Source organism: Elephas maximus, chromosome 17, assembly GCF_024166365.1.
Source record: "Elephas maximus indicus isolate mEleMax1 chromosome 17, mEleMax1 primary haplotype, whole genome shotgun sequence".
NCBI lineage: Eukaryota > Metazoa > Chordata > Mammalia > Proboscidea > Elephantidae > Elephas > Elephas maximus.
Window position 1 is genome coordinate 9,268,520 of NC_064835.1, and position 23,026 is coordinate 9,291,545.

The 23,026-nt window shown below is 37.9% G+C and overlaps 1 protein-coding gene across 2 annotated transcripts in view; it reads right to left on the minus strand.

The window, feature by feature from the left end:
• The window catches only part of SIK3 (SIK family kinase 3), a 263,067-nt gene that overhangs the window by 152,814 nt on the left and 87,227 nt on the right, over positions 1-23,026 (minus strand). The gene's annotated exons all lie outside the window — the stretch shown is intronic.

The following is a 23,026-nucleotide window of genomic DNA, read 5'->3' on the forward strand; positions in this document are numbered from 1 at the left end:
TTTTGCCAATGTGACTGCACCATTTTACATTTTGACCAGCAATGTGTGAGGGTTCCAATCTCTCCATATCCTCTCCAGTACTTGTTACAGTCCACCTTTTTCATTGTAGCCATTCCAGTAGGTGTGAAGTGGTAACTCATCATGGTTTGATTTGCATTTCCCTTATGACTAATGATGTTGAGCGTCTTTTTTTGTGTGCTTGCTGGTTATCTGTGTCTCGTCTTTGAAGAAATATATATTCAAATCTTTTACCCAATGTCTTTTAATTATTGAGCTGTAAGAGCTCTAAATATTCTACAAACAACTCCCTTACCAGATACATGATTTACAAATATTTTCTTCCATTTGGTAGATTGTCTTTTCAATTTTTTGATAGTACTGTCTGCAGCATAAAGTTTTTAATTTTGATATAGTAGTCCAACTTGCCTGTTTTTCTTTTGTCCCTTGTACTTTTGGTGTCATTATCCAAGAAACCACTGTCTAATCCCAGGTCATAAAATTTACTCCTATGTTTTCTTCTAAGGGTTTTACAGCTTTAGCTCTTACATTTATATCTATGATCCATCTGAGTTCATTTTTGTGTATGGTATGAGATAGGGATCCAATTTCATTCTTTTGCATGTGGATATCCCATTGTCCCAATACCATCTGATGAAAATGCTATTCTTTCCCCACAGTGAAAAAGTCAAATGACCATAAACGAAAAGGTTTACTTTTGGGCTCAGTTCTGTTCCATTGAGCTGTATGTCAATCCTTAGGCGAGTACTACACTTTTTTCTCTCCTTTAGTTCTTGATATTACAGTTACTATTATTAACATTCCTCTGTTAATGACAGTGTTTATTATACAAGACAAAGGGTTTAGTAAAGTCTTAAGCAACCCATATAGGGCCCAGAACTCAGAACCCAGCTGTAGAGTTTTAGTAATTATTATTAAACCAAACCGAAAAGATTTCTGCTTTGGTTAAGAGGAAATTTTCTTTATTATTATTTTTAAAAGTCAATGGGTAAAGCAAATATTAAAAACTGGGATGACAATAACCTATCAACTTAGGTAAATAACAACAGAGAATTAGAACTAAGCTAGAAAAATTACAAGGCAGCCATAACAATAACTAAATGGGATGACTAGTCCAAACTATTATTCCAATTTATTAATTCATTATATAATGGTATATGTTAGATCTTATTTCTATAAAAAAAAAAAATTTTTTTTTTAATCTGAGGTGTTTACAAAATCAAACATGTAAAATAAGATGAAAACAAAAACAAATCAGTAGGTTCTATCCTTATTTTCTCAAAGTCATAGTGTCCTTGGGAAGTGGCTAGACATTTCCAGATCAGCACAAGCAAAGGCTTTGTTAGCATCGAATCCATCAGTCTACAAGCAACACACACTCTACAAGCAACACACACATGAGCTTCGAATGCATGGGGGAGGAACAAATTGTGCTGGGTTCTTCAAAGAAGAATAGGTGTAGGGAGTCCCTGCCCTCACCTCCCAAAATCTCTGCTTTTACCAAAAAAGGATGGAGAAAGTTAGGGTTTCTTTGTCCTCTGGTTCCTCCAAAGTAGGTCAGGTCTGTGTATAATTATTGGGTTTCATATTCCTTCAGAAAAGGAAGAGATGTCAATGCAGAGAGATTTTTAACGAACAGCAGACTCAGGCTGGGGACAGAGGCAAAAGAGTGCCTCTCTGCTGCTGACCAAAAAATAAACTAAGAAATAGTCTATTGTTTTAAATAATAGGAGGCTCATTTTAAGACAGATAGGGTAAGAGGCCTAATTTCTCGTTCTAAAGCTATGAACACAGAACTTAAACTTGTAGATGATTATCCTAGTTTCACCTTCTTCCTGGACATGCTCCCTACTTTACAAGGCTGATATAAAGAAACCCTGAAAAAAATTCAAAATATTTTTACTGGAGGATTTTTGTGCAAGAAAACCTACCAAAGAGATTAATTAAGAACCAGTATTTGCACCTCATTCATTGCTAGTGGGAATGTAAAATGGTATAACCACTGTGGAAAACAGTTTGGCAGTTCCTCAAAAAGTTAAACATGGAACTACCACATGACCCAGCAATCTAATCCTAGGTATACACTCAAAAGAACTGAAAGCAAGAACACAAACACTATTTACAATAGCTAAAAGGTAAAAAATTTTTTTTTAAAAGGTAGAAACAACCTAAGTGTCCATAAACAGATGAATGGAAATATAAAATGTGGTATATACATACAATGGACTATTACTTAGCCAAAAAAAAAAAAAAAACTTGATACATGCCACAACACGAATGAAATGCTGCGTGAAATAAATCAGTCACAAAAGGACAAATACTATATCGTCCCAGTTACATGAAATAGGCAAATGTATACAGACCAAAGTTTATTAGTGGTTACATAGAAGGGAGGGGAATGGGGAAGTCAATGCATAGGAGGCACTGAGTTTCTGCTAATGGCAAGTGGAGTAATTTGGAAAAGGAGAGTGGTAATGGTTGCATAAGCATGATGAACGTCATTAATGTCACTGAATGACAGATGCAAAATCTGTTGAAGTGGCAAATGTTTTGTTATATATTTTTTATCACAATAAAAAGATAAAATAAAAAAGAACTAGTATTTGCATTACCAGGTTCTTTCCCTTAGAAAAAGAGTCATTGCAGGGTTCCTTTCAACACATTTACAAAAAATTTTATTGTGAATTATACCATATACAAACCATTGTTCTTTATGTACTTTTCCATTCACCCCTCCATGAGATAACCACTATCCTGAAGCTTACGGTCATCATTCCTTTGTTTTCTTTACAATTTTACCATGTATTAAAAAAAAAAACCTTGCCGTCAAGTTGATTACGACTCATAGCAACCCTATAGGACAGAGTAGAACTGCTTCATAGAGTTTCCAAGGAGCACCTGGTAGATTCGAACTGCCAACCTTTTGGTTAGCAGCCATAGCACTTAACCACTATGCCACCAGGGTTTTCTTACCATGTATTAAAAAAAAAAACACAAGCCAAATACGTGGCCATCAAGTTGATGCTGACTCATAGCGACCTTATAAGACAGAGTAGAACTGCCCCCATAGAGTTTCCAGGGAGCGCCTGGTGGATTCGAACTGCCAACCTTTTGGCTGGCAGCTGTAGCTCTTAGCCACTATGCCACCAGGGTTTCCTACCATGTATAGGTATCCCCCACAAAAAATAACATTTAGATACGCCTGTCTTTAAATCCTATGTATACAGGAATTGACTCAATGGCAGTGGGTGGGTTTGGCCTTTTTAAAAATCTCTATTATATGTATAACATTCCTCCATGAAGATGCAGGTGGCATTTCTTTCACTTTAAGCTAACTAGTCATTCTTTTATGAACATGCCAATTTTATTATTTTATGGTTGCTAGACTTGAAGCATTCTTATTACACAAGCCTCCTGGGCCATGAGTGTAAGCCTTTCACTAGGGTATATACCTAGGAATCATACAATAAAGCTAGACTGTTTTAAAAAAAAAAAAAATTTTTTTTTTTTTTTCTTTTTAAATATCTTCCAGTCTGATGGTAGGCAAACAGTTTCTCACTGTTTTAATTTGCATTTCCTTGATTACAAAAGAGATTGAGGATCTTTTCATATGTTCATGAACCTTTTTTTTTTTCTGCTTCTGTGAAATAGACTTATTTATAACTTTCATACTTCCATTTTTTTCTACTGGGTTTATTTTGGATTTCTTATTTATATTCTGCATACCAAATCTTTGTTAGTGCCTCTTCTCTCAAATTGTGGCTTACCTTTTCACTCTCTTTATAGTACCATATTTTTCAAGTCATGTTTTTTTAACTGAATTATAACAAATATACAGAAATGTGACTAGATTATAACTATACAGCTTGATAAATTTTTCAAAAAGTGGAATGGTTATCTTTTAACACAAAAAACTTGTTAATTTTTTTCTTTTATTCCTGTATACCAATTCATCTCCTTGACTCACTAATAACCCTGACCCAAGCTATCATTCAGAGTCCTCAGTTCATTGTTGTCTTGCTTTTAAAAATATATATATAGTTTTAGTGCATTTACACGTATTCCTCAAAAAGTATATATATTTTTTCAGTTGTCTTTAACTTTATAAAGAGGGGATTATGCTGTGTGTAATCTTTAGGGGCTTACCTTTTTTAATTTAATAATTCATTACAAAGGCTGATTTCAGGGTGTCACACATCACTGTAGCTCATTTGTTTTCCATGAAAAGCACTTGTGCAATTAAGCTTCAAGCTGAACTGGCTGATTTTTTTTTTTTTTTTTTTTAAGGAACATCGTTTTTACTTAAAGATTGACAAACAGTGATTCTATTGATGGGTATATACATATATATATATATATATATATATATATATATATAAAACATAAATAAAGTATTTTAACAACATAAAAGCTATCTGGGGCTTTCAGTAATTACGAGTGTAAATTGGTCCCAAGATCAAAAAGTCTGAGAACTGTTGATCAGACATATGTGGCATCTTCTCACTCTATCCTCTATGTCACTAAGCCTCTCATATGTTCCATCTCTTCTTTCTCTGTACTGAATTCCGGAAATTTTCTTCAGATCTATATTCCAGTTTACTAATTCACTCTTTAACTATCTTCCCACTGTTTTTCAATTTTTTTTTTTTTAATTTCTAGAAGTTCTACTGAGTTCTTTTTTCACATCTTTCTCATCAGTTTTGATAGTCTCGTTACCATACTTTTAATCTCCTCTTTTATTTCTTTAAGAAGCCCTGTGGCACAGTGGTTAAAGTGCTCAGCTGCCAACCAAAAGGTCAGCAGTCAAACCCACCAGCCGCTCCATGGGAGAAAGATGCAACAGTCTGCTTCCATCAAGATTTACAGCCTTGGAAACCCTATGGGGGAGTTCTGCCCTGTCCTACAGAGCCACTAAGTTGGAATTTGCTTGACTGCAGTGGGTTTGGTCTATTTCTTTAAACAACTACAGTCTTCATGAGTCTGACTGTTACTCCTGATACTTAGTCTGTCACTACGTAAGAAACTACTCCAAAACTTAGTGGAATGAAACAACATTCATTTATTTTGCTCAAAAGTTTTCAATTTGGTCAGAGCTCAGAGAGGACAGTTTGTTTCTGCTTCATGTACCATCACCTGGAGCAGCTTGACAGAGTGTTGGAGGATCCACTTCCAAGATGGCTTACTTGCAAGACTAGCAAATTAGTACTGGCTGTCAGTTGGGAGTTTAGCTGGTGGTATGGGCCTGAGAACTCAGTTCCTCTTCACATGGGTCTTTGTCTAGGCTGCTTATGCTTATGCTTCTCTTGGTAATGAGTTCCAAGAGTGGGCATCCCAAGAGAATAAGGTAAAAACACATGACATTTTTATGACTTAGCCTCAGAAACCACATGACATCACTTTTGCCATACTCTATTATTGTCGGCAGTGGGTTTTTTTATTATTGTTTGAAGCAGTCACAAAGGCCTGCCCAGGTTCCGTGAAGAGGACAGAGACTCTACTTCTTGATGGTAGAGTAGAAGGTTCTAGAAGAGCGCACGGGTTAGGAAATATTGTTGCAGCCACTTTTAGAAACTATAATCTGCCACAGCTGACTACTCACAGTAGCTTGTTTTCTTGTGCAAAATAAAGTTTGTGTACTTTTTAATCTACAAAAATTCTTTGAGGCCTGTCTATAAAGTGAGTTTCTACAGAGATCTGAATTTGATTCTTCCAGACACTGGGGCTCACAATCAACTGGGAATATTTTCAACTAAGTTTTCTACTTAAAGAATTTTAGATCTCACAGGTAATATGAATTCTAGTTGCATATACATATGAGTGCAGGCTTGTGCGTAGGCAGTTTCATGGGAGATGCCCTCTCCTACACTAATCTAAGACAGAAACAGGCAAGTCTCTTTATGCAGGGTATCTTTTTTCCTACTCATCCACTGAAGAAGTCATCCCTCTGGGGTCTCAGTTTTATGTAGGGTAGTCTCCAATATGACCTCTCAACTGTTCTTGGGCACTACTCTTTGTCTGTTGTCCCTCTTCTTTGCTCTAATCCTATAAGACCTCAACTCAAACATAACTTCAGTGCTTAATCTATCTCATGAAATCATGCTTTCTAGTCCTTCAATTGTTTTTCTTAAACTAGCTCCAGCACTTTACATATATGTTTGTACATGTATGTTTGTGTTTATATTTGTATATTTTCCCTTCTCCCGTTTTATTTTTAGGTTTTCTGAAGAAATATCTCTGTATATCCAATCTACTATATTGCTGAAAAAGAAATTTACTGATTGTTTTAGTTATCTAATGCTGCTATGGAAACCCCGGTGGCATAGTGGTTAAGCGCTACAGCTGCTAACTAAGAGGTTGGCAGTTCAGATCCGCCAGGCGCCCCTTGGAAACTCTATCAGGCAGTTCTACTCTGTCCTATAGGGTTGCTATGAGTCAGAATCAACTCAACGGCAGTGGGGTTTTTTGGGTTTTTTTTGTTTTTGGTAATGCTGCTATGCTGCTCTAACATTACAAATGGATGGCTTTAACAAACAGAAATTTATTCTCTCACAGTTTAGGAGGCTAGAAGTCCAAATTTAGGGCACCAGCTTCAGGGGAAGGCCTTCTCTCTCTGTCAGCACAAGGACTCCGGGTCCAAAGAATGTGCTCTGCTCCTGGCTCTTCTTTCTTGATGGTATGAGGTCCCTCTCCTCTCTGTTCCATTCTTTCTTTTATATCTCAAAAGAGATTGACTCGATATGCAATTTAATCCTGTAGATTGAGTCCTGCCTCATTAACATAACTACCTCTAATTCTGCCTCATTAACATCATAGCAGTTTGGACTTACAACACGTAGGATAATCTCAGCAGACCAAAAAATGGGGGACGACCACACAACACCGGGAATCATGGCCTAGCCAAGCTGACACACATTTTTGAGGGACACAATTCAGTCCATTAACACTCATCACTCATTACATGGTATTTAATTTATTGAAAATTGTTAATATTTAGAAACACAACTATATTTTTTAAAGGGAGCTACATTTTTAAAAGGCAATTACATCACTTGCATAGAAATCACTTAGAAAAAGTCCTTAATTAATATGCTTCCCATAAAGCAAATCTGAGGGAACTTAAACCTATCAAAAACACTAACTTCTGCTTCAGATCTTTCACACTTTTAAATCCTATTTAAGTCTGTTCTCCCATACATATTTTAAATGTGGTCTAGAACTGCACTGTAACCCAAAGAAAGGGAACTTTTATTGACGCAAATGAAAAAGCAAAGGAAAAAACCAACAAGCCGTTTCTAGAGCCAATATTTTAATTAAAAAAAAAAATTAAGAAGATGAAGCCCATGTCTTAAACAAAAGAGATAAATGCAAGTTCTCTTTGGCAAAATGAAAATTAGTATGGACAAGCAGGATCTTCTTTAAGTATATTTAATATTTACATGCATTTCTTTGAGACAGATACTCTCACTGCAATTTAAAAAATTAATTCATGGTGGCATTCCAGGCTTAAAAGCAGCAGCAGTAGTTGATGGAAAAAAAAGGATAGAATAGAATCATCCTTAAATGTTAGACCTCCCCGTCATGCTGAAAGCAACGGCTACAAATTACCACATTCCCAAAGAGATGACAGCCAAGCGCTTACATCCCAAGGGAGAAATGGCTATTATGGCTATTAGCTGGCACTGGCAGGAGGCTTAGCAGCAAGTCCCTGAACAGACCATTTATTGTTCTTCATCTTGTGTAATATGACCTTTCCTCCGGCTCAGCCTGCTCAACATCACAGTGGTACAGGGGAGAAAATCCACATGGAAGCAAATTCCAAAGTGCAATTTACCCTATAGGCAGCTTGTATTTCCAGATTCTACAACCCACTATGCTCCACTCCCCTCTGGGTCATAACAGAACTTGGCAGATGTTGGAATTTGCTATGTATAAACTCTGGAGCCCAGATTAGAAAGCTCAGCAAAGTATGCATTTGGTGCTGGCAAAAAATGGTTGCTTTATGCACAGATTTAGATTAGCTAACTTTGGATATCTACAGTTTCATAAATGTGTCTAAGACTGCTGAAATTTAAAAAAATGGAAAAAAGGCACGTGTCACACACATCCCAACACAGGCTTACATGTCTTCTGAGATCATCCTCTTCTCCACACCAACAAAATACCAAGGCCATTATGCAATCTGTGGCTTCTTTTATAATTGAAGAAATTAATAGCTTTGGATACAAAACTTAGATAGCTTTACTCTGAGATAGTCCCCTGGCCTTGGATTTCTGTGTACAGAGTCCAAAAGTACCAGTTACCAGACTCCCAAATGGGGGCCTACAAAAGGTTCCTTTCATTCACTGGCAATCTTTCCTCACAGCAAAACTTCAAAAATGTCTTTTAGAAGAGCTTTCTAAGTATGAAAAGAGTCTGCAACAAATCCCTATTGTGTAATAGTCTGTGTCCCCTGATTTTCCAAGTTGACAGCATTCATCCGCACTGTATTTCACCTCATACCTTATCGACAGCTCTTTTCCTAATATTAAAATCAAAGAATTCGGCATCATAACAAGATAGAGAATAGAGTACACGGGATACAGTTAGCCTAACAAGATGTTACCAAGTTCAAAAGGGTTAAACCTAAAAAAGGTTAAGTGCTCAGCTTGAATTTTAAGTGCTCTGACATACGCAGATTTGGGGGTAGAGTTATATTCTACAGTTTTAGGTAATGTAAACCTAACACATAACACAGTAATGAAGTTTCCCATATGGGTAATAAGTGTATTCAGATAAATTAATTACAGCCCAGAAATGAACTGATCAGGTCACCCTTGTAAATTAATAAAGTGCTTGTTTGTCCATCTGGGCATTAATATGTTAGTCAGCACAGAGGTTCAATATCACTCATTCTGCTTTGACCTGCCTGATATTAAACTTTTTTGATCTCCATTATTCACCTGTATCTTTAGAAAGCACCTTCTCATTTGTCAAATGAAAACAAACAGGAAACTTAAACTTGCATTCATGGTTCTAAGAAAACTAAGTTTTTGTTTTCTGAATTTCACATTTACCTAGGACAATAATGAAGACATATTAAGAGATGCTATTGCTTTAAAAAGAAAAAAAATTTAGTTTGTAACAAAATCCACAGCATGGCTTAGGAGTACAACTAATACCTGTTAAATAAGTAGAATAATTACAAATAAAAAGGGCCTCGTTTCCCCTGCACAGGAAATTAAAGAACTTACTAGTATTAACCTCAATCTAGTATTTCAGACATGCTGGCTTTAGGGAGAAAACTTAGTTTATAATATCAGATACCTCTAACTGTTAAGGGCGCGCAACCAGCCTAGGTTTCTACTGGACCGTGGTGGCTCACTTCACTTAGGGAAGCAACCCATCAAGGACAGCAATCATTCGGGTAGGAAGAAAAAGCATCGACATATTTGTTCTATTTGGGACATAATTTTTTTCAATCAACTCTTCCTCCTTTCTCTGAAGAACGATTTTTAAAATTATACTCTAAACTTGCAACTTGCGATGTCAGGTAGACGCTCCCCATGCCGTTCATAGTGCAGAAAGAGCCGGGCTTGGGCCAGGAGAATGAACTTCGGGTTCACGCAGCTTCGTAACCGTGTACCAACTACTGTGACACGCTTGTGGTAAGGGTTAACACACAGAGGGCCTAGAAAAGCAGCCGGCACGCAGCAGATAACTAACAGGTATCAGCTGCTTCTTACTGTTATTAACTGTCAGTAATGTTACTAGTACTAATTCTATTACTATTATTATTCTACTTACCCCTGATCAGGCCCCTCCCACACTTCCTGGTAATTCCAAACTTATGTTACTTTCTTCAAGCCCTCTAACCACCCTCAGATAAACTTTTAACAGGTGAACTAGCCTTATGCTTAAGAGAGAAAACAGACATGAAGAGCTCCCTCAACCTCCTTTACGATCTCTATACATCCTTGTACACCCAAACTTGCCTTTTACCTCACCTCATAAGAAGTAGGCCTTTCCTCCATCCCAGTAAGTGTTAGTCCCTAGCAATCATCCTCCTCCTCAAACAAAAGAATCAGCAGTTTTCAACATCTGCACTACACAAGACTGATTGATACTCAAACTTTCAGAGTTGGCAACTACTAAGACTCATGAGATCACAAGAGAGTGGTTACTGGTTTTACGGATTACTCTTGTCTTCATGCTCAAAATCCATTAGCTGACACGAAGAACATCAAGTTCTCAAAAAATAACTAGTAGTACTAGCTGGAGCCCTGGTGGCACAGTGGTTAACAGCTCAGCTGCTAACCAAAGGTCATCAGTCTGAATCTACCAGCTGCTCCTTGCAAATCCTACAGGGCTGTTCTACTCTGTCCTATAGGGTTGCTATGAGTTGGAATCAACTCAACAGCAACAGGGTTTTATTTTTTTTTTGGGGGGGGGGTACTAGCTCAGTGCTACCCCAATATCACTCCCATCAACCTTTGCTCTGACTTCAGTTTCTGGAACTCTACTCAAATTAGGATTAGAATTTATTTAGCCATTTCAATTTGTTCAAACAGATTCTTGGCAAACACCTAGATAGAAATCTGTGTAACCTCTGCCTTTATAAGAGAAACAAAAGTCACAAAGATAGCCCATTACTGAGGTACATTTTGGGGCTAGGATTGAATATATTCTTAGGATTAAACAAATACAACATCTGCCTCCAGCAGAAATAAATATAAAAATAATTTTTCAAGAAGAATACTCAAATTCCCAAAGGACTCTTCTGACGTCTGCACCTTGGCTCCTTGGGGCAGAAGTACTGAAGAGCAGGAACACATGCCAGAAAGCCTCCTGAACATACATAACCTGCCCTAACAAAGCTCACCACATGAAATCCATGTTGTGGGAAAAACTGAGATGTAAATATTTATAAAAGCTATGATTTAGATAAAAATCATCTAATTTTAGGGGGGAAAATATACAGTAAGGCTAACACAGTAACAAATTAAAATGCAGGGAGAGGAGATAAGAGTAAACCATTTCAAACAGAATAAGAAACTACACTTTTGAGTGCTATTTTTAAACATTAAATACTCTTTACCTCAAGGTGTTACAGAATCATTGTGCAGAGAATAGAACTGTGTAAAAAACACATGCAAATACATGTGAACAAAGCTAAAATTTGGTTATATTCATAGGACTGATCTGTGGTTTTGGGTTGTACAAACCTACTAACTTCATAAAGTATTTAAGAAGGACTTTATTTCAACACAAAACCATATAATGGAGACCTAGAAAGGTTCTTAGAAATAGCTTATTCTGACCCAATCCCTTTATTTCACAAATGATGACACTGAGACATTGAGGGAAGAGGTGAAACCTATGTACAAAATGGAGCCCTTGTGGCTCAGTGGTTAAGCATTTAGATGCTAACCAAAAGGTCGGCAGTTCAAATTCACCAGCTACTCTTGAAAACCCAGTAGGGCAGTTTTACTCTGTCCTAGAGTTGCTATGAGTCGGAATTGACTAGATGGCAATGAGTTTGGGTTTGTTTGTTTGTTTTTTGTAGGTACAAAACAAAACACAAGAACCTAACATACAAAAATTAAGTAACTTTCTAATGTGCCAACATTAGTTGATAAGAAGATGTGATAATTTTCCAAAAAACACATTCATAATAGCCACAAACTATCAGAAGACTTGGAAAAAATATTACGAAAATGTGTAAGGCTTTTATGGGAAAAACACAAGGCTCTGCTGAAGGCCTTGTAAATAAAAAGTTATGCCATGTCCGTGCATAAAAACCAAAACCCAGTGCCGTCGAGTCGATTCCGACTCATAGCAACCCTATAGGACAGAGGAGAACTGCCCCATACAGTTTCCAGGGAGCGCCTGGAGGATTCGAACTGCCGACCCTTTGGTTAGCAGCCGTAGCACTTAACCACTACGCCACCAGGGTTTCCTGTCCATGGATAGAAAGCCCTAATACTGAAAAGATCTCAATTTTACCCCCTTGTTTCTAAATAATACATACTCTAGTCTCTCTTCCAAATATAAGACTATAATAACTAAAGGAATATGCTTTTATGTTATGAGCGTTAACGGCCAAGAGGACATGGAGACAAAATATGAGGTAAACCAGGAAAACATGCCATCTTATCCAAGTAGTTTAAACTTTAAACGCAGGTTTCTAGACTATAATGTCCAGCCAGCAACACATTTCCTTCTACATACTCCCTTACCCTCCATATTAAAATCTCCCTCAGATTGTTAACTGTTTACATTCAATTCTCTACATTTGCTTCTAAAATCAGTAAAGCCTTATTAAAACGCCAAGTGAATTTTGGAAACAGCGTGCACAGGCCAGAAACTAATTTTATGTTACAACTTTGTAGCTCATCATACACTTGCTAAATTGACGTCTGCACACAATTGCCACTGGCCCCCTGAAAACAAGTAATGTTGCTGGTTTAACACCAACACAAACTATCCTTCTAAAGCCCAGAAACTATCAAGGAGAACAAGGTTAGCCCATTGAGACATCTAGTCCCACTGAGAAAAATGACAAAAGATAAAGTATCAGTAAAACCCTAATAAAAGTCCTAAGTTAAAACTAAAGGCAACTAAAAAAAAAAAAAAAACTAAAGGCAACCCAAGTTAACTTTCAGTTAGTGTTTTAGAGGTAAAGAAGAAATTGAGTAAATTAAAATGAAAAATTAGTACTGACTCCAGAGTTAGGATTTGTTAATACAACTGTGGGCTTCCAAATTAAAATGCCATGTTTATATTTTGACACATGAAGCAGGAAAAGGCAGGATAACTATCAAAGGCAAATCTTTGACCTAAGCAAGACAGTTTCTGAAAGCTTGAAAGGTAACTAAAAACAAACATAGGGCTTAAAGTTTAAAGTCTACTATAAACTATGAAGTAAGCAACTGTAATTTCTATTCTAATACAATAATTTCTGTGTGTCTTAATATTTTATTACATCGGATCCAAAGCTGCTGAAACTTAAATTTCAGTTTGAAGACAGCGGCGAATGACTTCCCCCCGCATCTGAAAAACAGATAAATAAATAAACTGGAAACAGTGGACAGTCTGTGAGGAGGCAGCAAGACATTCTATATTTTAGTGGCTCAGTCATGTATAAGAAAAGGCTATGACTGAACACATTAATACACAAGCTTTTGGCAGCAATACAGCAAGGCACTTACCAGTACCAATCATTGTAGTGGCCCTGCCTAGCCAATTGCCAACAAATCTGCGCTAAGTCTACAACTCAGAGGTGAGAATTTTCCTGAATTAAAATTAATATAAAAGCTGGATGTTTAGACTTGAGGAAGAGGAAACCTGCCAACCTCAGGGAGCTTCCCTGGTGAAAGAATGAACATTTCCCTTTGAGAGGTAACTAGAGAGAATATATGCACAGAGAGGGCCCAAAGGTCAGAAGGCTAACCTAAGCTGGTTGTACCCAATTTGTCTTGCCTGTGAACACTACCACAAATTATTTTATTGGCAGTACCTCTAAAAAGTACATTTTTAAAAAAGAAAACATTAGTTTTCTTAGTCCCTAGTTTCTTCAAGAATATAGGACAAAAGACTAGTAAACTATTATCCCTTGAGCCAGAAAGAGGCAATCTCTTTCACTGGCTCTCGATTTTTCAGCACTACTGTTCCTTAAGGCTCTCTGCTTAGTCCTTCCTTGTCTTAGTTACCTAGAGCTGCTATAACAGAAATAACACAAGTGGTGGCTTTAAGAAACAGAAATTTATTTTCTCTCAGGCAACTACCCGTTGCCATCGAGTTGAGTCCAACTCATAGCGACCCTACAGGACACCCCATAGGGTCTCCAAGGAGTGCCTGGTAAATTCAAACTGCCGACCTTTTGGTTAGCAGTTGAGCTCTTAACCACTAGGCCACCAAAGTGGAGTCCAAATATACAGTGCTGACTCTAGTGGAAGGCTTTCTGTCTCTGTTGACTCTGGAAGAAGGGCCTTGTCTCTAGCTTCTACTCCTGGGCAATCTTCACGTGGCTTGGCATCTATCTCCCCCCATCTCTGCTTCTTTGGCTTGCTTGTTTAATCTCTTTTATATCTCAAAAAAGACTGACTTAAGATATACCCTATACTGATCCTGTCTCATTCACATAACAAAGAAAATCCATTCCCAAATGGGTTTATAACCACAGGTATAGAGGTTAGGGTTTACAGCACGTATTTTTGAGGGACACAATTCAATCCATAACAGTCCTCTACTCATTCAACCACTGTTATGGATTGAATTGTATACCCCAAAAATATGTGTCAACTTGGCTAGACCATGATTCCCAGTACTGTATAGTTGTCCTCAATTTTGTGATCTGATATAATTATCCCATGTGTTGTAAATTAGGTTGTATCATCAGTCAATCCCTTTTGAAATACAGAAGAGACCAGAGAGGAGAGGGACCTCCTGCCACCAAGAAAGACGTGCCCAGACTCAGGGTCCCTGCAATAAGAAACCCCTAGACCCAGAGGAAGATTGATGACACAGACGTTCCCCCAGGGCCAACAGAGAGAGAAGACTCTCCCTTAGAGCTGGAGCCCTGAATTAGGAATTCTAGTCTCCTAGACTATGAAAGAATAAATATCTGTTTGTTAAAGTCATCCACTCGTGGTATTTCAATTACAGCAGCACAAGATAACTAAGACACCCAGGTATCACCAAGCAGACGGTAATATACACATCTGTATCTTCAGGCTCTCCTCATCTTAGACTTCATATCAATGTGTATTTCCAACAGTCACCTCCTGGACATCACTTAGACGCTTCTTGGGTACCTTAAATTCAGCCCATCCAAAATTACACAGATTACATTTTCCCTTCCCTCACCAAACCTTCTACCCTGAACGCCCCTGGTGCCTAATAGTACTGTTTGGACAAAGCAATAGCTTCCCAATTAATCTACCTACCAAAGGTCTCCCCCAAACCAAAATAAAAAACTAAACCCACTGTCATCGAGTCAATTCTGACTCATTGCAACCCCACAGGACAGAGCAGAACCTCCCCGTAGAGTTTCCAAGGAGCACCTGGCGGATTTGAACTGCCAACCTTTTGGTTAGCAGCTGTAGCACTTAACCACTATGCCACCAGGGTTTCCCAAGGTCTCCCCATCCACCTCCTAAACCCTTAATCCTTCAAATTGCAACAATTTTTGTCTATGACAAAATCAGTATGACAAAATAATAATCGCTACCACTTATTAGATAAATTTACTATCAACCCAATCCTCAAAACAATTCTCTGAACAGGCACTCTTAGTGCCTGTTTGACAGATGAATTAAACCAAAGCTTAAGACTTACCCAAAATCAGAGAGAAGGCCAGTAGATGTGAGAACGTGGGTTCAATATCAGGTACTAACTTTTAACCACTATATAAAACTGCCTCTCAGCAGTTAGAACCCACCAGTGGCTCTGCAGGAGAAAAGACCTGGCAATCCGCTCCTGTAAAGATTACTGCCTAGGAACCCTTACAGAACAGTTCTACTCTGTCCTATAGGGTCGCTAAGGGTCAGAATTGACTCAATAGTATACAATAACATCATCAGAGAGTGCTTTTAAAAAAACAACTGAAGGAGAGTAGAACCAGGGATTGTAGCAATGATTGTGAGGATGGCACAGGGCCAGGCAGTGTTTTGTTCTGCTGTACAAAGGGTTGCTAAGAGTCAGAATCAACCTGATGGTACCTAACAGAGCCAGGTATAAGTCAACCACCCTAATAACTAAGTTATTATTTCTCAGTTTCAGTCATGAAGTATATATAATTTTATATTCTTATACTCTCAAAACACAACTCTGATCTAAAAGACCTAATCAAGGAAATATTTTGGTGGTGCCTATTTATCTTAAATAATAAAGTTAAAACAGTATTTCGCAATCTGCCTCTAACCTACTTTTCAACCACATCTTCCAATACTCCCCAACCCCACAATTGTGGGTAGTAACTATTGTACAAAACTACTGGTTCCTTGAATATAGTAATTCTTGTTCAATCTCCTAAAACCAGCTTTATGGTCAATTTCTTTATGTAGCCTTCCCTGACTTCATCAGACAAAATTAATTCCTCCCTCCTCTTGCTTCTATAAGCAGTGTTTTGTTTCTTCATTCCTAACTTATAGCATATATATCCACACACATATACACCTGTACACATATATTCCCCAAACTTACTACCAACTCAGAAAAAGGGGGGCATATTTTTATATCTTATCTTTTCCTATGTTTACACACACATATGCAAACCTCACACATTGTACACATACATGGGAAAGGCATTTCTGTAACATTTCTTGCTATTTTCTGTTCCTATTGTTTCCTTTCTTATCCAATCCTTATCTACACTCCATATATTCTATAGCATTAAAAAAGAAAAAAAATTATGTTAAGGCCAAATCAAAACATTTCCAAATGTACAAGTAAATAATATGGCAACCAGCACTGTTATTAGGATGAACTGCCTAAACCAATGTACAGTAATTGCAGGGCTCTTCTCTGCACTTCAGGTAGTAGAAAATGGTACTGTCTGCCCAGGCTATTGGCTGGTAGTACAGTGAAGCTGACAGAGTCAAGTACTGGAGGAACCAGAAAGCAGAAGAGTCTTCAAACGTGAGCAATACCTAGATTTCCAGAACTTTACTTATCCTCTCAACCCCACAGCAGAACAAATGCTTTCAAAGACACAATTTTTTAAAAGGCAAATCACAGCATAGCCCTGTGGATGCCAAACTATGTATGCCACTTTCAGGGGTTTTTTCCCTCTACAACATCTCACATTCCTAAAAGAGCTTAATTATGGAATGCCTGGCTTATCTAGAAAACATTTTCTTTATTACTGTTTAACTTTAAAAAATGGAGACAACAGAATAAATTTAGCGTTTTATGGCTGAAACGCTGTTATAATTGACCCAAGTACATAGGCTATTCAACTTCTAGAAGTGATTTTTTTTCTCTATCCTTCTGATACATTCTGAAAAGCACACAGAAACAGAGACTTAAGGAAACCTGCACATTCTTCTAGTGCAATCCTAAAGCAACAATGGAAAAAAAAAAAAACAAGTAACAGGAGAGGAAGAGGGGCTGGAAAGACGTCAGCAGGGTGCCAGGGGAGGCCAGGTTGCCTAAGAAACCAAACAGTGAAGAATAAGAGGAAAAATCATTAGTTGAAAAACCTCTGAAATGCTTTCACAGGACCCAAATCCCTTCTCCTAAAAGAGGTGCAGCAAAGGCACCAATTGTCAAGAATGACAAAGGGAACCCAGAGTGCACCAGCTGCCAAGCAACTGCTTTTTCTAAATTACGCACTACACATACATCAATTAGAATGGCCACAATGAAACTAGAAATTGATGAGGAATCTTTTGACAGCTGAAACCCAAAATACGTGTGTGTGTGTGTGTGTGTGCGTGTGTTAAGACAGCTTCTGTCACCTTAGCATTTAACAGGTATAAATGGTACCATTATTGTTTATAATAGGACCTATATAAAGAAACTCAACAAACCATAAACATTTATGCAATCAGTTAGCCTCTCTTCCGCAGTCTTTAAAATCTGGTCTAAAGTTGTTTTGATTTGTCACAGTTGAGAAGAAAAAAAATGAAATTAGGGAGTATCATTTTCAAGTAACCCACAGTCACTGGTTTTGAAAAGAGTTTGAAATAGGCAAACCTATTTTAAGTCCCCAGATCTGATCTTTGTTATAAGGCTATGTTGTAAAAAAGCACAGAATAAAATAACATTTAAAAAAACCTACACAGGAAAGGACAGTCTTTTTAACAAATGATGCTGGCATAACTGGATATCCATCTGCAAAAAAATGAAACAAGACCCCTACCTCACTCCGTGCACAAAAACGAGCTCAAAATGGATCAAAGACCTAAATATAAAATCTAAAATGATTAAGATCATGGAAGAAAAAATGGGGACAACGTTAGGAGGCCTAATACGGGGCATAAACAGTATACAAAACATTACTACAAATGTAGAAGAAAAACTAGATAACTGGGAGCTCCTAAAAATCAAACACCTATGCTCATCCAAAGACTTCACCAAAAGAGTAAAAAGATTACTTACAGACTGGGAGAAAGTTTTTAGCTGTGACATTTCCAATCAGCACCTGATCTCTAAAATCTACATGACACTGCAAAAACTCAACTACAAAAAGACAAATAGCCCAATTAAAAAATGGGCAAAAGATATGAACATGACACTTCACTGAAGAAGACATTCAGGTAGCTAACAGATACATGAGGAAATGCTCATGATCATTAGCCATTAGAGAAATGCAAATCAAAGCTACAATGAGATTTCATCTAACTCCAACAAGGCTGGCGTTAATCCAAAAAACACAAAATAATAAATGTTGGAGAGATTAGAACACTTATACACTGCTGGTGGGAGTGTAAAATGGTACAACCACTTTGGAAATCAATTTGGTGCTTCCTTAAAAAGCTAGAAATAGAACTACTGTAAGATCCAGCAATCCTGCTCCTTGGAATATATCCTAGAGAAATCGGAGCCTTTACACGAACAGATACATGCACACCCATGTTTATTGCAGCACTGTTTACAATAGCAAAAAGTTGGAAGCAACCAAGGTGCCCATCAACGGATGAATGGATAAATTATGGTATATTCACACAATAGAATACTACACATAGATAAAGAAAAGTGATGAAACTGTGAAACATTTCATAACATGGAGGAATCTGGAAGGCACTATGCTGAGTGAAATTAGTCAGTTGCAAAAGGAAAAATATCGTATAAGACCACTATTTTAAGAACTCGAGAAATAGTTTAAACAGAGAAGAAAATATTCTTTGATGGTTACCAGAGGCGGAAGGGAGGGAGGGTAGGAGAAGGGTATTCACTAATTAGATAGTAGATAAGAACTACTTTAGGTGACAGGAAAGACAACACACAATACAGGCGAGGTCAGCACAAATGGACTAAACCAAAAGCAAGGAAATTTCCTGAGTAAAATGAATGGTTTGAAGGCCAGCATAGCAGGGGCAGAGGTTTGGGGACCATGGTTTCAGGGGACATCTAAGTCAATTGGCATAATCTATTAAGAAAACATTCTGCATCCCACTTTGGAGAGTGGCATCTGGGGTCTTAAACGCTAACAAGTGGCCATCTAAGATGCATCAATTGGTCTCAACCCACCTGGAGCAAAGGAGAATGAAAAACACCAAGGACACAAGGTAATTATGAGCCCAAGAGACAGAAAGGGCCACATAAACCAGAGACTATATCAGCCTGAGACCAGAAGAGCTAGATGGTACCCTGCTACAACTGACGACTGCCCTGACAGGGAACACAACAGAGAACCCCTGAGGGAGCAGGAGAGCAGGGGGATCCAGGCCCCAAATTCTCGTAAAAAGACCAGACTTAATGGTCTGACTGAGACTAGAAGGACCCCGGTGGTCATGGCCCCCAGGCCTTCTGTTGGCCCAGGACAGGAACCATTCCTGAAGCCAACTGTTCAGACAGGGATTGGACTGGACAATGGGTTGGAGAGGGATGCTGGTGAGGAGTGAGCTTCTTGGATCAGGTGGACACTTGAGACTACATTGGCATCTCCTCCCTGGAGGGGAGATGAGAGGGTAGAGGCGGTTAGATGCTGGTGAAATGGACACGAAACGAGAGAGTGGAGGGAGGGTGCAGGCTGTCTCATTAGGGGGAGAACAACTGGGAGTACATAGTAAGGTGTATGTAAGTTTTTGTGTGAGAGACTGACTTGATTTGTAAACTTTCGCTTAAAGTACAATAAAAATTAAAAAAAAAATCTACACAATTGATTACCTGATATCTAATCAGTTTCCTGTATTTTGAAATGTATTGAAAAGGGTTCATCTCTTGACTTAAATGGAAAGATAAAAGCAAACAAAGCTCTAGGAAAGCAAAACGAAATATAACATTTTAGAGGACAGTGGTTAAGATTCTAGTTTCTCAAGCCACCTTAACTGCTTTATACTCCTTATAAGCTTTGTGACCTCAAGAAAGTTGCTTACCCTCGCTATGCTTCAGTTTCTCACCTGGTAGTTGGGGATATTAATAATATCTAACTCACAAAGTGTTTGTGAGGTTTAAATGAAATAATGGTAAAAGTGCTCAAGACAAGTGCTTGGTAAGGAGTCAATAAATGTTGACAAAACCCCTCTGAAATGACTGAATCAATCTCCTCATCTTGGCCAACATCATATATATCGCAAACCATCCGCTGTAAAGTCACAGCCAAGCTTCCTGAAACCCTTTTCAAAGTGTGCCAAACACTTGTGTTTAGTTTCACCAAACTCACATTCATGGGTCTGGCTTTCAGGATCCTCGAGACTCTGACCCCACATGACTTACCCAATTACTATCCCCAAAACAATCTGTGTTAGTCCTGCCAGGTTTCATTCTCCACAGAAAACACTGTTTCTGCCTCTGCAGCAACCATCGTACCAAAGGCCCTCTTGCCAGGCAACTCTGCCCTTTACTTTCTGCAAATCTTATCCACACTGAGACACGGTTCAGATTCTCTGGGAAGACTCCGACATTTCAGTCCGCTAGTGATCACTCCTAATCCTCGCAACAACTTGGCTCCTGAGGAGAAACTCTCTTTTATTGTTCTCTAATTGTTTTTTTTAGTTCTAACTCTATAAAGTAATAATCTCCTTCAGGGCAAGGACTATATATATCTTCCCTAAAATCACCCACAGTATCTAAAAAAAAGAAGAAGAAAAATACTCTGCACTTTGATAAAGCCTTCCACACACTTGTTTTCAAAAGTAAAAATAAGGAACAAAATTTTATTCAATAAGTACAACAGATAATAAATTTTTCTGTTGCATATTATATATAGTCAATTAACCACTTTTCAAAGTTCTTCATCAGCTTATTATCTTCTAGGTATTCACCATGAATATGTTGAAAAGGGTGGAAATAAAAAAATGTTCTCTTAAATACGGCTGTAATTTTCACGACCAGAAAAAAGATTATTAACATATAAACTTGCCCAAATCCAGTGATATGAGAAAGGGCAAATCCAACAAAATAGAAAATATGGCATTTCTCTACCTCTTCTATGTCCTTTAGTACTTCATGTATCTTTATTCCTTCCTCCCATGTTTTTCACCATCTTTGTAACACTAAGTCTGTTTAATCAATTTCAAAACCCAATTATTTTCAAGATTTCCCTAACCTTTGAAGAAATTAAAAGATTTTCCCCTTTTTTTTTTCACCATTTCTTAAAAACTCTTAGAGGACATAGTATAGTTTGAGACAGTGGTACCTCGTTAAAGCTCCAGAATATTGCCCCCATGAGGTACTATATATAATAACCAAAAAATAAGCTATTATGGATTCAACACAAGAAAGATAAGTAAAGGACTGATAACTGCTCTTAGAAAATATCCTCTTACCCAGAATGAATGTTGGATGCAAATAGAAACATGTTAAAAATCTCCATTCTGCCATATTAACCATGATCTCAGATAAAGAGATAAAACGGCAGGACAAAGGTATGGCTTCCACCATTTCCTTTACAGACTTTAGAACATTGCACCTCAGAAAGCCCCAGCTTTACAGAGGTCTCATGTAATCTAGCATTGCGCTTTTTCTCTAACTCCAAGATCAATGAAATTTTTCAGGAGCCCTGGAGGTGCAGTGGTTAAGAGCTCTGCTGCTAGCCAAAAGGTCAGCAACTAGAATCCACCAGCCATTCCTGCAAACCCTATGGGGCAGTTCTACTCTGTCTTATGGCATCGGTATGTGTGAGAATCAACTCAACAGCAATGGGTTTGGTTTGCTTTTGTTTGTTTGTTGGAGTTAAACAATAGCGTCATGGGATAGTTTTCATTCAAGGTTTAAAGATTATCTCTGGGCATTAGATTCAGGGGTCCCCCGAGTCTCAACAGATCCAGTAAGTCTGGTTTCCACATTTGAAGTTCTGTTCCATGTTTTCCCTCCTTCTGATCAAAATGTTGATCAAAATGTTCAGTAATGGCAGCCAGGCCCCATCCATTTCTTCCGGTCTCATGGTGATGAAGGTAGTAGTTTATGGGGGCAATTAAACCTGAAGTCCATTTCCTTCTCCAGTTCCTGAGTTTCCTTCTTCCTCTGCTGTTCCAGGCAAACAGAGACCAATTGTTGTATCTTGGGTGGCTGCTCACAAACTTCTAAGACTCCAGGTGCTACTCACCAAACTAGCAGGTAGAACAGAAACTGAAAACAACCTTAGGCCAACTGACTGACTAGACCCATGAAGCCATGACCCTAAACCAAGAAAACGAATCCCTTGAAGTGCTTAGTTGTGCCTAAGTGGTATCAACAGGTGCAGCCTTTTTAAAATTATTTATTTACTTATTTTTTAGTTTTGATTGCTGTTGTAGTTGTAAAATTATATGAAACACTTTATTTGCCACTTTGCCTTCCCCTCACCCCCACGTACAGCTTAATGGCAGCAGCTACATTAGTCTGGTTATGTAACTATTGCCCTTAGTCCACGCTAATTTTCCTATCACCATGAATAAAAATTCACTACTTCTCAGTAAGTGATTTCCCCTTTCCCTTCTGCCCCTAGTAACCAAAAAAGCTGCTTTCAATCAAATATTAAAAAAGTATAGTTATAGAACTACGTTACAAAGTGATCCATTTTGAATAAGTCAAAGAGAATACGGACTACAGTAAACTACCCTCAAGAACAAAGGTAAATCAAGGCATATCCCAAATCAGATTCCAGATTTACATAACCGATGAAAGCTTTTAAAAGCTTTTGCTTCAAAAGATTTATGAAAGGAAATAAATTTCACAAACAGAGGAGAACAAAACTTGCCTAGAGTTTGACCATACAGCTAAAAATGTCATATTAGTTCTAAAATCCAAAGTTTTTAAGTATTTTCTGTTTCTCACTGGTCAGATATCGTTCACTTTAAGGTCTGTCACTTCCTTACACCAAGCTGTACTAGTAAGGCAGATATCTGGAAGTCACTGACATTTCTGAAAGTACAACTCCAGT